Source organism: Globicephala melas, chromosome 2 (genome assembly GCF_963455315.2).
Source record: "Globicephala melas chromosome 2, mGloMel1.2, whole genome shotgun sequence".
NCBI lineage: Eukaryota > Metazoa > Chordata > Mammalia > Artiodactyla > Delphinidae > Globicephala > Globicephala melas.
This window is the reverse complement of record NC_083315.2, coordinates 89,194,707-89,207,745: the sequence shown is the minus strand read 5'-3', so window position 1 is coordinate 89,207,745 and position 13,039 is coordinate 89,194,707.

Here is a 13,039-nt window from a genome sequence, read left to right as displayed (position 1 = left end):
ACAAACTGAGGGTCCTCCACAGGTAGTACTGACTGGGAGGAAGAACTGAAGCACCTGAAAATTGGCCAGAATGAACTGCCGAGGCTTTAGCTTCCCAAGAAGCTACCTGGGTGGGGAGGGGTAGGGCTGGGTAAAACAATCCAGAAGTGTAGGGGAGTTATGTCTGGGGGTAGATAAAACTTAACCCATGAGAGACAGGAGACAGAAGCCAGCATTGCTCACTCTTTCTCCTGTGTGAAGGGCAGTTCTGAGAAGTAGCAGCTTCATAAGTACTTCCTGGAGATGCCCTGGATGATCAAGCAGCCAGCTTTGTTTGCAGTGAAGCTATGGCCATCTTGCTAACACATCCGTTATGTTTGTTTTCACTTTTTCCCTACCTCACTTCCTTTTTCTCTCACACTTTCTTCCCTGGAATTTCACCCATCAACAAAGCATTAGTACATTATCTTCTGCTTCAAGTTTTGTTTTCTTAGGACTCTCTATTAAAAAGCACTGGTACAGGCTTCCCTGGTGGTGCAGTGGTTGAGAGTCCGCCTGCCGATGCAGCGGACACGGGTTCATGCCCCGGTCTGGGAGGATCCCACATGCCGCGGAGCGGCTGGGCCCGTGAGCCATGGCTGCTGAGCCTGCATGTCCGGAGCCTGTGCTTCGCAACGGGAGAGGTCACAACAGTGAGAGGCCCACATACCGTTAAAAAAAAAAAAAAAAAAAAGCACTGGTACCAGGAGTGGTCTTTAAGAACAGACCCTCAAAATGAGATTTTGGAGTTGAATAGCCCACCTATCTGAAGGCAATAGGAATAGTTTTCCTGATAGTAAGTGGGATAATAATTCCTGCTATGAAGTAGCATGGCATCACAGCTACTAAAGCTTTCATCTATAGTTAAATGGGGTGAGGTGCAGGTGGAAGTAAAGCTCTGGGATACCAAGTGGATGCTGTACTTGACTGGTATGGGAGAAACGGTAATGATAAGGGTTGGGGAAGAGATTGGCTCCTTTTTTTTTTGAAGTATAGTTGATTTACAACGTTGTGCCAGTCTCTGCTGTACAGCAAAGTGACTCAGTTATACACATAGAGACATTATATATATATATATATATACTCTTCTCTATGGTTTATCCCAGGAGATTGGATATAGTTCCCTGTGTTCTACAGTAGGACCTTGTTGTTTATCCATTCTAAATGTAATAGTTTGCACCTGCCAACCCCAAACTCCCGAGACTGGCTGCTTTTGACAGCACTGGAAGCCTTGCAAAAAGAAAACAATAGTTTGAAGCAGCTAATTGCCGATGTAGGAACACTATGGAAGCCAGAGGACTTCTCTGGCACCCATAAAGGAGACTCCAATCTCTTGCAGAGCAAGTGAGGCACTGTAGAAAATTCTGTTCAGGATCCAGAGTGGCAGAGTTGCAAAAGAGATTGAATGCATATCTTCAACAGGTCAAAGACTTTTCCAGGTAAGAAAAATGTGAGACCTTAAGACCTGGACAAGAAATATTTGGGTGGATGAGAGCCTCAGAACCTTGACCTCCCAATTGTCCCTAAATCTTCTTGGCCTGAAGAAGCAGTCCATTTCCTCTTGACTGAAGAAAACAGTCTCCCTTTACCTGGAGACTGTACATGAATGAAATATTAATAGATTCATTGCAAGATGACTCTTGTTTTCCTCCATTGCCCTTTTTTGCTCCCAGTCTGATAACCAGTGTCAGAGCTCTGCACACCTTAACCAGGAAAGTACAGGTCCTGCTCCAGAAGGAATTCACCTACATTCTAAAAGAATTATAGGACCTGAGAATATGTGAGGATCAGAATAATGTAGGAAGGAACTTGACAAAAGTCATGCAGAGCCAAATTTGAAAAGACTTTAGTTCCAGGTAGAATAAAAGATCAAGATAATCTCTGATGTCATTTTCTGTTGGAAAATGAAGGTTGTAGGAAAGTAACCCAAGAGTGAATCCCCACCTAAATTGTGTTTAAACCTGTAGCATTTCATTAATTCCATCATTCTGTAGACAGGTGTCTTAACTGACCTCCAAATGTATTCAGAAGTTGGCAGTTTACAGGACCACTTTGGTAAGCCTCATGCATCAATAGAGGCATTAGATAGCCAAGCCTCTAAACAAGGTAGATGGAGCAAGAGAACTCAAGACACAACTACTCTGAAGTTCTGCTTCTATTTCTCTAATCCCAGGCAGTGTGGAGTAGAGGAAATAAGACCAGACTTCAGTCAGGTAGCCTGGGACTTTAAAACCTGGCTCTGCCACCTACTGGTGACGTCGATTTTGCTCATTAGAAAACTGCGGTAATAATACGTACCGGCAGGGTGGCTGTGAGGATGAGTAACATCCCATCTGTGCAGAGCCTGGGAGGAGGTGCTGAAGAAGAGGTAACTTACTTTTCCTGTTTTAAAATTCACTTACAAATACAAGTGTCATCTCAAAGTCTGTTTTTCTTTCCAAAGCAATTACTCCCCCAGACCTGTCTTTTCATTAGTAGCTCTGTCATTCTTCCAGCCAGCCAGGCTGAAAACCTGTCATACTGGATTTCTCCTCATTCTTTATCTGCCTATTTTTAACCAGCCACAAGATCCTGCCCTTTTTCTTTCCTTCTTCTAACATCCTTGTTTTATACTTCGGAATTCCCTACCTGGACAGTTGCCATTGTCTTCTGGCTGGTCTCAGATACCACTTCACCAATGTCACTCCTTTGTGCCAAAATCTTCCATGAATCCTTACTAGCTATGGAATAAAGTCTCAATTCCTTAGCGTATATGAAAACCTTCCATAATCTGGCCATATGGTCGCCAGATTTAGCAAATAAAAATACATGGAGCCCAGTTAATTTTGAATTGTAGATAAACAACCAATTTTGTTTGGTAAAAGTATGTCACATGCAATATTTGGGATGTAAATTTTTTGCTGTTCATCTGAAATTCACATTTAACTGGGCATCCTGTATTTTATCAGGCAAACCCACTTGGCCCTAACTTTTCTCTCTTTGGTCCTATAACTCAATACTCTCCACGAATCTAGGCTACTCGTGGTCTGTCCTCAGGTCTCATGTGGCTGATGGCTTGTATTTTGGCCTCAGGTGCCCAAGGAGAATCAGAAAGATCTGATTCTGAACCTCTGCTTTCCTACTTACCAACCCTATGACTTTGGCAACTAATTTAACCTCCCGAACCTCAGATTTCTCATTACAAAATACGAGCCCTAATATTGACACACGAGGGAGTGATTGTGAGGATCAGACGAGCTATGTAAAACCTGGAATCGTGGGGTCTACTGTATGTATTCAGCATGTTAGTTCATTGTTGTTGTTGCTAGGATTTCTGTAAGAGCAGAACTTAGTCAGCTCTTCAGGTCCTCAGTTGTACTGCTGGCCATGATCTGTAAGAAGCAGTGTGGTCTAGGTCACATTTGGAAGTTACAGAGGCTGGAGTGGATGTCAGGGTGATCTCTCCCGGGCACACTTGCCTTCCCACGTCATACTCTGAGCCCAGCAGTGGGAGTGAAGCAAGCTGTGCAGCAGTGGGGACCTGGGGACAGGGAGCCACTCACCACCCCTGCGCCAAGGTTCCTCTACCCCACAAAACCTTCTCTCCTCACCTTACTCCCTCTCAACCTGTATCCCGTCACTCTCCTTGTCTGTTTATTGCCGAACGTCTTTTAAAGGTTCTCACACTTGCTGTTTTCCATTTCTACATATGAAGCTCAGACACCCCAGTAACTCCTTTGAAACAGTGCTTTCAACCCTCTCCAGTCACCTCCTGATTGCCAAATTTGGTCTATTCTTTACTCCTGTATTTGGAACCGCTGACCACTCATCTTCCTGTGACCTCTGTGGTATTGACCTCTCCTGGTTCTCCTCCTACTTCTCCGGTGGCTCCTTCTAAGTCTCTTCTGCCTGCTCCTTCTGTATGACTCTTCCGAGCAGGATGGTGGTAGAGTATGGAAGCCTAGCATCTCCCTCCCTCAAGTCCACTGAAATAATCAATAGAGCGGGGAGATGGGAGGAAATAATTTATCACTACTGAAAACTAAGGTTGGAATCATCCATAAACTAAAAATCTGGAGGCATTTCTTCCAGCAATAATGATGAGCTCGGATTAAAAAGAACCAGTGAGAACTTCCCTCATGGCGCAGTGGTTAAGAATCCGCCTGCCAATACAGGGGATATGGGTTTGAGCCCTGGTCCAGGAAGATCCCACATGCCGTGGAGCAACTAAGCCCGTGTGCCACAACTACTGAGCCTGTGCTCTAGAGCCCGTGAGCCACAACTATTGAGCCTTCGTGCCACAACTGCTGAGCCCATGTGCTACAGCTACTGAAGCCTGGGCACCTAGAGCCCGAGCTCCGCAATAAGAGAAGCCACCGCAGTGAGAAGCTCGTGCACTGCAATGAAGAGTAGCCCCCGCTCGCCGCAACTAGAGAAAGCCCGCGTGCAGCAACGAAGACCCAACGCAGCCAAAAATTAAAAAAAAAAAAAAAATAGAGCCAGTGAGGGCTGAGAGCCACCCTCGTTCACGAGGGAGGATGACTCATCTAAGACTCCCTGGCTGCCTCCACCATCACTCCCTGACTTGGAGAGGCAAGGGCAGCGCTGTTCTGGCAGAGAGGATGTGAGGCAGGTCGGGGTCGGGGGGGTTGCTGCTGAGAGGCCCAGCACCAGGAGCACCTCGGGCCTCTGTGGACCTCTAACACTGTACTCCACTGCTAGCTTGCAAGGACTGGCTTGCAAGCAGTAAACAGAGACTGAGTGCTGTGTGTGTAGAGGTCTGGGGGTCCTTTTACAGGGCATCATGGCCCTGTGGCTTAGGCTTCCTCCTCACTCACAGCCTTGGCTGGTGACCTCAGTACTCATTACCTCCAGTTGCGCCCAGCCTCGCCTCCAGATTCAGTCCCAGACCATCTGCTGTTTGCCCACGCCCACCCTCTACGCCTCTCTTCTGCTTTCTCTTGTTTCCCAACTCCCATTTGGCCTTTGGACCAACCCAATCCTTTCTGTAAGGGGTGGCACTTCAGCTCAAGCACTTTAAAAAATGTATGGCTAAAGAGGCAGCACTATGGACTGATTTTTTTTAAATTAATTAATTAATTAATTTTTGGCTGTGCTGGGTCTTTGTTGCTGCGTGCAGGCTTTCTCTAGTTGCAGCGAGCGGGAGCTACTCTTTGTAGTGGTACACAGGCTTCTCATTGCAGTGGCTTCTCTTGTTGCGGAGCTCGGGCTCTAGGCGCCCAGGCTTCAGTAGCTGTAGCACATGGGCTCAGTAGTTGTGGCATGTGGGCTCAGTAGTTGTGGCACGTGGGCTCAGTAGTTGTGGCTCACGGGCTCTAGAGTGCAGGCTCAGTAGTTGTGGCACACGGGCTTAGTTGCTCTGCAGCATGTGGGATCTTCCTGGACCAGGGCTCAAACCCGTGTCCCCTGCGTTGGCAGGCAGATTCTTAACCACTGCACCACCAGGGAAGTCCCTGGGCTGATTTTTTTTTTTTTGTGGTACGTGGGCCTCTCACTGTTGTGGCCTCTCCCATTGCGGAGCACAGGCTCCAGACGCGCAGGCTCAGCGGCCATGGCTCACGGGCCCAGCCGCTCCGCGGCATGTGGGATCTTCCCAGACCGGGGCATGAATCCGTGTCCCCTGCATCGGCAGGCGGACTCTCACCACTGTGCCACCAGCGAAGCCCCCTGGGCTGATTTTTAAATGCCCTCCTCCTTTATACTCTTCTCAGGAGGTAGAACACCAAACTCTTTGATACAATCTGGGCTCAAAAGAATATCCCTCAGTGGAGTATGGTGCCACAGCAAAGTAATTTCAACAATTTTCTCACTTCAAGATATTTCCCCAAGGGCTCTCCCAGGTCATTAGGACACCATCTGGCTAGTAGTTTGATAAGGATAGATAGTGCTTTCCAAGATGAGGAACTGAACTACAGCCAGCAGCAGAACAAAGAAATTTTACACTGTTTGAATTTCAAACAGTTTGTGAAAATGTAACAGGTCTCTCTGGGGGGATAGCCAAATATAAAAGAAATAAATCTTTGCCTCCCAGGAAATAAAATTCCATTGTTGAAGTTCTACATGCAGTGAAGGAAAACTGGCAGTAAAAACAAACAAAAAAACACCTTCCTTATCTGCCCAAGTTCAGGATCAACTGAAAGACAAAGGAGTTGGTTAGCTGGATATTTTTTAAATGAGAGAACATCTGCCATTCTTTTTAAATCCCATTCCCTTTCCCCCCCACCCCCCCTCCCACCCCAGTCTTGTCTTCCCTTTCGTTTTCTTTCCTCCTGGGCATGAAGGCAGTGAGCTGGGGGCAGGGGTGAGCTACATGAGGTGGTGTGGCAGCTGCCCACCTGCACCCCGGGACACACACACTGAAGGGGAAAGGAAGGCCCTGTGCAGAGCATGTTGGTGTTGTGCCCACTGGTGCCCAAGAGCGAGGTGAGGAGACAAACAGCAGGGCTGGGAGGCTGCTTACACTGAGCAAATAAGAAAATTCATTGAGCAAATAATTAAATATATTTGGGATTAGAGAGCCAGGTTTCTCACCATTGGAGAAGGGAAACATGGAAAGAGGCAAAGTTCAAAAGAACCCAGAGGTGTTGTAGTGGTTTTAGAAGTACTGGTATAAATTCACAGATATGTGTCTATATACATGCCTACTTATGTACATAGACCTCCTAGCTCTGCCCACTGAAAAAAGTCTGCAAGCAATGACACTCTGGAAGCAGTGAGCATATCTAGTAGCCAGATCTTGGTCTCCAAATACTACCCTTCTCTAAAATGCCAGGACTCCTTGAAAACATGGCTAATTCCAGGGCTGGGGCAGGGAACATACAAGGTGATCCTGGAATATCTTGTTCCAGAAAGCAAGAAAATATTTACAGAATGATGGGGACATGTCAAAAGATCTTAGAAGCCCCTTGATGGAACTCCCGTTGGCCAAACCTGGATCAATTTAAGCATGAGAATAATGATAGTAACTTACGATAATGAATGAATAAATGAATAGGAATTCATGAGTCCATACTAATATAAACAAATAAATGAAAGAGTAAATAAATAGGGAGGAGGGAAAGATCTTCTTTACAGTAGAATATCAAGTACTAAACGTAGCAGGAATGCTGGAAGTAGAAAATCACCATTTGGCAACACTCATAGTAGTGGTTTATTGAGGTAAAGTTGTCAGTGAAGGCTAGGGCTGTATGTAACTGGAGGTTGATGGCATAATTTGGCAGCACATCTCCAGGAAGTACTAATCAACATTTACAAAGGTGAATGGGGACCTTACAGGAGAGAAAACCGCAGGCGTCAACACCACCGGGTGACTAAGGTTAACATCGCCAGTGGTGGGATGGAATGACAACGCAGGCCCCATCTCTACCCTTGAAAGTGTCCAGCATCATTTCTGAGGAATCCCTGACAAGAAAGCACAACTCCAGCGTGGTCAAGAGGAAACACCAAACTTAGATTAAGGATCATTTCTCCAGAGTGTAAGGTCTGTATTCCTTAAAAGTGTCACAGACATGAGGTAAAACCGTTGAGGGTGTGAAAGGCAGGGAAAAAGGGAGAACAGTTTCTGGCCAGAGGAGACAGAAGAGATGTGACCCCAATGGCAGCGTGTGTTCCTTTGAGGAATAGTTGCCAGAAAGGAGGAAGAGGCATTGTTGGGAGAGTTCCCAACAATGGGATGGGGGTGGGAGTCTGTGAACTAAATGATGGTGTTGTATCAATGTTGATTTCCTAACTGGGAGGGTTTTATGGTAGTTGAGTAGCAAAGGGCCCTTAATTTGGGGAAATACACACTGAAGTATTTAGGGGTGGTGGGGTATCATGGATGTAACTTGTTCTCAAAAGGCTCAGAAAACAACTAATTATATATATACATACAATACACATACAGAAGGAGCAAATGTGATCCAATGTAACACCCCCTGGGTGAGGGGGATGTGGATATTCTTTGTACTGTACTTGCCATTTTTCTGAAAGTTTGAAAATAAATTTATTTTCGATAAATAAAATAAAGTTAGTAATTTATCAATTTCAAAAAAAAATCTTTCAATTAATTAAAAGAGAGTGTCAGCTTTTTTTCTTTTCCTTTTTTGACTGATGAAAGCTAAGTTGAAGAATGTACAGCCCTTTTCCACCCAGGACAAATAGCCAAGGACAACCGCAGGCCTTGCTCTGCAGGAACAGTCTCTTTACTGTACAGACTAAAATATCTGCATCCCAAGATTAGGCCCTTTTCCCAAAGAGGAGGAAGTGAGAGGCTGAACCTCATATGCTGTGTCCCTTCTCCCAAACTCACCACTCACACAAGTCTCCTCCCAGCACATCCCAAACACAAATACCCAGGGAGGAGTGAGGGAGGGAACCTCATTTAGCTGACGTCTCTCTACTTGGAAACACAAAGATTGAACGTAAGTGTTATTCCTCAACAGCCTTGTTTCGAGGAGCCTCCTGTTTTTCAGGTGTCGGTGGGTTGCCCCATGGGCTCCTCGATTACCTTGGGGGGATGAACCTTGCAGTTGCCCAGAAATTCCTCTGCTCCAGTCCCACCACCCACTGAGACCAAGTGTGTTGGTCTCAGCACGGGTGTGAATGCTCTTGCAGCTGGGGCTGCTTCTCTGCTATCTGCACGTGCTGTCAACTCTCAGGCAAGCGACTCTGTGCCATGTGTGGAGTCAGAACCACTTGGTGGTCTCCCCCAACCCAATGCTCACCCTAGGAAGACCTACTATTTTCCTATTTCTCAGCCCACTTGGGCAACCTCTCCCAGGAAGTTAACTGGCTTGGGCAAGAGCTGAGCCTGTCTACTGCGCCTCCTGAGTCGTTCTGGGATGTTTCAGCCTGACCAGGAAGTCACTTCCATCTTTCTTTTTCCATCTGCATATGCTGGGCCACCAAGGTCTGGGACGGGAGTCCTCCCAGACCCCATCCAGGCCTCCCCCTTCCTTAGAAATGGTTTTCTTCCCTTTCCGTTCTGCCAGCCATCTCCCCACTAGCGTCCAGTCAGCACATTTTAAGAGGTCTTTTTATTTTATTTATTTAAGTTTCATAGCATTCTCATTTTACAAATGAGGAAAGTGATGCTCAGAGAGGTTAAGATGCTTACCTAAGATCACCCAGCTGGGATGTGGTAGAGCCAGGACTTACATACACTCTAACTCCACAGGTGTGCCCTCCATCTCAATCAGCAAGGCCTTCAAGGTTCCACATTCACGGGTCTCCTGTCTCTTCTCCTACCACATCCCTCTGTCCTCCTGAGACTGCTGGTTAGTGCTCTGACTCACTGGTGCTTTCATTCTTCCACCCGCATCCATGCTATTTCCTAAGTCTGGAAGGACACTGTCTCATTCCTCATTTATAGAAATCTTACTCAGCTTTTAAAGCTTACTCAGCTCAGATATAAATTATCATATTAGTTAGAACTGCAGAAGACTCAGGAGGAATAATGCTGAAGTTAGTAAAATCACAAGTGAGCATGGACTTGTTTACCAAGTTCTACAATATTAAAGGAAGGGAATATGTCCTGGAGCTTCAAAAAGGCATTTTGGGGGCATGTAAGAGAGGATCACATGAAACGGTGAGTGGTAAACTAGTGCAACCTGTTATTCCACAGGTGATAGAGCTGGAAGATCAACAGCTGACATTTATTGAGCATTAACTCCACGCTGGTTCCAGGAGATTAAATGAGTAGCTTAGTGTTTAATTGGAGAGACATGTGCTTAAGTACACAATTACAACGCAACGTGCCATGTGCTGTCATTTGGTACCATGAGAGCGTTGAGTAGGTCTAAAGAAACCAGGGAAGGCTTTCTAGGTGATGCTGCACTTACAGTTGAAGGAACAGGAATTTCTCAGGTAGATAAGTGGGAACAGGGAGTAAGAAAGACATTGTAGGCAGATTGAGCCACAGTGTAAAAGCATGGCAACATGAGAGAGTTTGAAGGGTTTGCCTTTGATATTGCTAGAGCAGAGGTCAGTGTGAAACTTGCGCGTGTGTATGTGTGTGTGAGATCGTCATGAAGTGTAGGTGGGTGAACAGATTTCTTGGAAATAAGGCTAGGAAAGTGGCGTAAGGTCTTATCATGAAGGGTTGATGTGAAAAGTTAAGGAGTTTAGCTTTTTTCTCTATAATTTTGAATAGTTGCATGATCAGTTTCTTTTCGGAAAGATCATTCTCGGTTGCCGTGTGGATCCTGAATAAGAAGAGATGGTTGAGTCTAGAGGCAGAGTTTCTAACGAGAAGGCTACTGCAGTAGTTCAAGTGGTGATGAGGGCTGGTGTGGTAGACACTGGGGTGCCCTGCCCAGATCTCCTTGCACCGGGCTGGAGCCCCCCAGCCCCGGCAGTGACTGTGGATGCTGATGGCTCACAGCTGCCTCTTTCTCCAGAGAATTACCCACCACTGACTGCGGCCACCTCGCCCAGGAAGTTACGATGCCCCCACGGGGTGGATACAAGAGATTGGCTACTACTAATTAGAGGAGTGAGAAGGGAAGATGAGGAGACGAAGAGATCTGGAATGGTCTCTAAATCTGGCTTGAGTCTAAGCGGGGGCTGCTATTCATTTACTGAAATAGTTCTGGGGTGGGGGTAAGGGAGGAGATAGGCTAATTCCGTTTTGTGTTTGTTTGGTTTTTTTTTTTGGTCGCGCTGTACGGCATGTGGGATATTAGTTCCATCTGCACCCCCTGCACCCCCAGAAGCACAGAGTCCTAACCACTGGACCACTAGGGAATTCCCCCATTTTGGACACTCTGGGTTGGAGATGCTGTGGGATACCCCAGGCATCCAGGTAGAGATGAAGAAGGCAGCTGGAGTTTAAAGTTCAGGATAGGAAATCAGAGTTGGAGACATAGATTTGGAACCAACAGCAAATAAGTGACAGTCACAATAGAGGTATTATGTTCTCAATCATGGCTCCATGCAGGGAAAGTTACAAGATGTTCTCCTGTTGAATCTGTAGGTTAACATCAGGGAAGGCAATCTAGTTCTCCAATTTAGTCCTTTTGGTCCATTGTGAGAATTCTGAGCTGTACAATCTGGACCTGGTCTTTTTTTTTTTAATTCTTTTGTTCCTATTGTGGCTCTGTGTCATCATTAAGGCCAAATGTAGTAAAGAATAGTATAAAAATAACCAACTTTTGTTCACGAGTCATAGTCACATCACTCATACATATTATGCCAAAATGAAAAAAATACAAGAGTGTTTCTTACTCTCTTCTTTCAGAGCCAGAATTGACTGTTTGCTAAAGCTCCATAACGAAGGCCATTAGCATCCAGAATCTGAAGGAAGGACAATTTTTACCCAATCAATTATACTAGACATTAAGCCTGAATTTCTATCCTCTCTGCCTCAGAGGTAAAGAGCCCTGAGGATACCTAACTCAACTTTTAGGATGGAGGCCCACCAAAGAAATTACTTGGTAAAGCATGAACTAAGTTGCAGCAAAGTTTGGGAAGTGAGTTTCCCAACAGGGGCAGAGTTAAGTATGAAGCCTGGGAGAAGAAAAGAAGGAACTAGTTCTCCTAACACATCCTATAGAGTTCCTTACTGGTATAATTTGAAGTATGAAAGAGAAAATACATTTTTTATTCACTGCTGAAGTCCTCACCTCCAGCTACTTAGCATAACATACTGATACAGTCTCGTTGCTCTGTATTAATCTGAACCACTATGTATTCCTTTGCCTTTTCAGGTCACCACTTCCCTGAAGGGACCATCACTTTCCAGTCCCTAAGTGAAAAAGAGTTTAGGGTTTAAATAGGCCACTGTGAGACTGGTTCATTTCTTTACTATTCCTTATTCAAATTACCTTTTTGTTGGCAAAGTTAGTTGAGCTCCTGCTCTACAATCAACTTACCAAGATCTTTAATAGAAAATCTTAAATTTAGTCTGTTCACTGTATCCTAAAAGTGAAAACTTACTGAACAGTATTAGAAATTGACCATGGACCTTACCTGAACTTAGATTTGAAATAATAAATATTACCATAATATGGTAATACATTCAATCAAATAAATTCTTAACATTTTTGTTCCTGGTAGTCAGTCTATAAATTATATGATGTAATGTGGTATACATGTGTTATGATGAGTAATGGAATCATGGTGAATGTGACATGTATTGCGACCTTAGTAAGCACCAGGTGCTGTGCATGTCTTACATGTATTCTTCAAAAACCTGGGCTGTAGGTACTATTGTTCCCTTTTTACAAATAAGGAAACAGGCTGAGCGATTAACTTTCTAATATGTGGTATAGCTGGGATTTGATCCCAAGAGATCTGACTCTAAAACCTGCCTGCCTAACTGATTAAGTACAAAAAAAAGAATTACTAGATAGTGGCAGGGCCATGATTTTTTTTTTTTAACCACACCAAAGTTTCCATGTCTTAAGTCTAAGGCTCTTTATACTTATCACAAGTTCAGTTATCTATACTGTATATAAATGGCACATGTATCTACTTCGCTACCGCAAGTTCAGTTCCCCCATTTGGTCATAAAACACTTTAGTTTCAAGAAAATTTTATATTTTAGGCTTCCCTCCTAAATTAGGAGTTAGGGAATACTGACTTTACAGTTCTGACTGTAGCAGTAGATTTTGCTGTGGCTACTGTGGAATAGGCAAGGGTGAAAGTTGAGAAATAAAGCCGGAAATCCGACCACCTGTGTTTTAGTTTTAGTTCACTTATTAAGCTGATCATGGGCAAGATACTTAACCTCCCTGTAACTTAGTTTCCTCATTTGTAAAATGGAGATAATATGCATCTACCTTACAGAGAAATTAGCTAATTCTTATAAAGCGTCTATAATAGTGTCTGTGGCACAGTAAGTTTGGAGTGTTAGCTACTATTATCATCATGGAGCTCAGTCCATGGCTATGAATCAGTTTGTTGGACTTCTTTAAAAGTTGGGCCAACACACATGAACATGGAGACAATTTGGAGAGAAAGGGCAGGCTTTCTAATTCTGATTCGTCTCCTATGTAAAGGAAATCTGGGTGCAGCTCTCCTCGCAAGGAAGCAAGACCGT